At 48.7% G+C, this 3146-nt stretch overlaps 1 pseudogene; it reads right to left on the minus strand.

Annotated features, from left to right (window-relative positions):
• Nucleotides 1–323: 323 nt before the first annotated feature.
• LOC121509764 lies at nt 324–2745 on the minus strand (annotated as a pseudogene).
• Nucleotides 2746–3146: the final 401 nt, after the last annotated feature.

The raw sequence follows: 3146 nt of genomic DNA on the forward strand, positions 1-3146 counted from the left end.
TGTTTTTCTAATGTGTTGTGGTCTATTTGCAGCGTGTTTTTCTAATGTGTTGTGGTCTATTTGCATCACGTTTTTCTAATGTGTTGTGGTCTTTGCAGCGCATATTCTAAATGCTGTGCATGTGTTGTCAAATTGATGAAGATGTTTTCTTAATTAGCTTGTGTTTTGTCTTTTTGCATGTGTTTTCTTAAGTTGCAGTGCTGTGAGCTCTCAGGGCCACCATAGATTACGTCAAGTAACCCAAAGTTCTTTTTCTAACTTTGTTCAGTGTTTGACTATGGGAGATATACAGCTCCCGGATGGCATGAGCGCCCCATAAAATATTACAGACTTAGCACCAGTTTTTGGAGTGACCCAGGAGCAACTGTCTCCAGCACTGATTGTGCCACAGATGGCCCTGAAACATCCAGTCGGTAAAATCTGACAAAAGTGTGGGGCGACACCTAGCTCGCCACATCACGGATGTCCTGCACCGAGACACCTCTAAATAGAGCCAAAGAGGTGGCCATGCTCCTTGTGGAATGGGCCCTCAGGCCATGAGGGGGCTGCAGGCCCCTAACACGGTAGGCCAGAAAGATGGTTTCCACGATTCAGTGGGATAGCCTCTGATGAGATAGCAGTTTGCCCTTATGTGAGGAGTAGCCCAAGACACAAACAGCTGATCATTTCTCCTAAACGCTGCTGTTTTATTCACATACATGTGCAAAGCCCATACTGGGCACAGAGTGTTAAGTCTCTGCTCCTCCCTGATGAGAAAGGAGGAGGATGAAAGGCCATCAACTCCACTGTAGGGTACCTGTAGGCCGCCTCCACCACCTTAGGCACAAAGGCTGGATTGGGCCGCATGCAAACCTTAGAGATCCCAGAAGCAAACTGTAAACAAGAAGGTCAAATCGACAAAGCCTGTAAATCATTTACATGCTTCACTGTCATTAAGGACAGTAATAATGCAATCTTCTGAGGTACAAACTTCATCTCCACTGCCTCCAAAGGTTCAAATGGGTGTTGAGTTAGGGCATCTAACACAACTGATAGATCGCACAATGGAACCAGGGGTTTTGAAACTGGTAGTTTTCGCCGAGCCCCTTTCATCAAACGGCTTACTAGAGGATGCTGCCCCACAGGCTTGTCCCCAAAACCAATGTGACACGCAGAAATAGCTGCTAAATAAACCTTTATGGTTGAAAAAGCCTTTCCTTTTTCTATAAGTCCTGCAGAAAACCCAGCAGGTCAGCCACTGAACACTGAAAAGGGATTGTGTGCCTCAAGGTGCACCACTCCTCCAAAACCCACCATTTCCCACTGTAGAGAGAGCAAGTGGAGGAGGCTCTTGCACTCTGAATGGTGTCAGTAAGCCGCTCAGGCAGGCCAGCAGCATTCAAATTACACCTCTCACAGGCCAAGCCCAGAGTGCTATGTGGTCTGGGTAAGGGTGGTACATCTCCCTTCGTGCCTGAGACAGGAGATCCAGTCATATTGGGAGAGGCCATGGCTCATCTGCAAGAACCTGAATTATTTCTGCCACCCAATGCTTGGATGGCCACCGTGGTGCAACCAGGATTAGTGAGAGGTTCTGTTCCCTCACCCTGGCTAGGGTGGGCGAGATCAGGCTGTGAGAGTGGGAGAAATGCATAAAGCATTACCTTGGCCAAGGGTGGGCTCCTCTGGGTCTACACCCAGAGGAGCGCTCACATCTGACAGGGAGATATACAGCGGGCAATGCATATTTTCCTGCGAGGCAAAGAGATCTACGGCTGCCCGGCTGTATCTCTGCCAGATTGGCTCCACCACTTGCAGGTGGAGAGCCCATTCCAAGTACAGAGGGTTCCCCCATGACAGAAGGTCTGCACCCCTGTTCAAAATGCCTGGCACGTGTGGCGCTCTGAGAGACAGGAGCCTGATACTGCTCCACGTGTTTATTTCCCGAGCTAATTTGTGCAACTGCAGTGAGCGGGTGCCACCCTGATGGTTGATATACGCTACCACAATGGAACTGTCTGTTTTTACCAACACGTTTCCCCTGAAGAAATTGTAGGAAATGTTTAAGTGCAAGGAACACAGCCCAAAGCTTTAAAACATTTATGTGGGCTTGAGCCAGTCTCAGGGCCCAAGTGCCGTTCACTGATCTGCCCATTAACGTTGCTCCCCAACCTGACAGGGAAGCGTCTGTTGTCATGGTAACCCTGGATGGCACCGCCCCCGGCGGGACACTTGCTGTCAGAGTTGTCACAATTCTCCATGGACGGAGAGCTGCTAAAAATGCTGAAGTTATCCTCACCCTGCGGCTGAGGTGACGTCGCGGGGACATCATTCATCATTAAAAGACCCAAATGCACAAGAGAAATCACTGAGGCCATTATGCCCAGTGGACACAGGCACACTCTGAACGTCACTATTTTCCCCAAACGGAAAAAGCGTAGGATAAGATCATTGACAACGCAGATCTCACCCCTGAGGACCAGGTTAGGTATCCTGGAGTCCAACTTACGGCGCATCTCTTCCGGGATTTCAGCCTGATAAGCAGATAACAGAGTTACAGCATTGAGAGAGCTCCATTTTGTTAGGCAGAGAAATGTTGCTGGAGGCTGAAAGAGAACGGCGGTTAGGGTGGAAGTGGTAAGCCACTGAAGGCTCCTTAACTGGGGGTTCGGCCAGAACCAGTTCCCTCATTCTGAGGATCTCCAGCTGAGAGTAGCCTTTGGTGGGGAGTTTACTCCTAAATGGGCTAGACCAGTATCTTTTCATCTACTTCATGCATGCTGGTGCAGTGGGTAGGAGCTGTCAGGGAAGGATCCTGACTGTTAGCCACCGCTACTCTCAGTCTGCTTTCCAAAATTTTTTCTGCCAAAACACCCGCAAAGCAGTAAGTAAATACTGTGTGGCCTAAAAACAGTTAGCCTTGACGCGGACACTGCTCCGACTTAGCAAATTAGCAGTAAAGTAACGTCTATAACAGACTTACTCAGCAAATCCGAGCTCAAGCCATGAACCGCATTTGACAATGTATTCCTTAACGGGACGTCTCTGAACAGTTTAGCAGTACCTAGTTAGCTTGCTTAGATGAGCTGAGGGAGCTACTCTAAATTTCTCACGGGAAGAAAGCGAGAATGATTTTACAGAGGCGGGTCAACTGTGATAGTATAAGG

This window comes from Cheilinus undulatus, linkage group 5, assembly GCF_018320785.1.
Source record: "Cheilinus undulatus linkage group 5, ASM1832078v1, whole genome shotgun sequence".
Classification (NCBI taxonomy): Eukaryota; Metazoa; Chordata; class Actinopteri; order Labriformes; family Labridae; genus Cheilinus; species Cheilinus undulatus.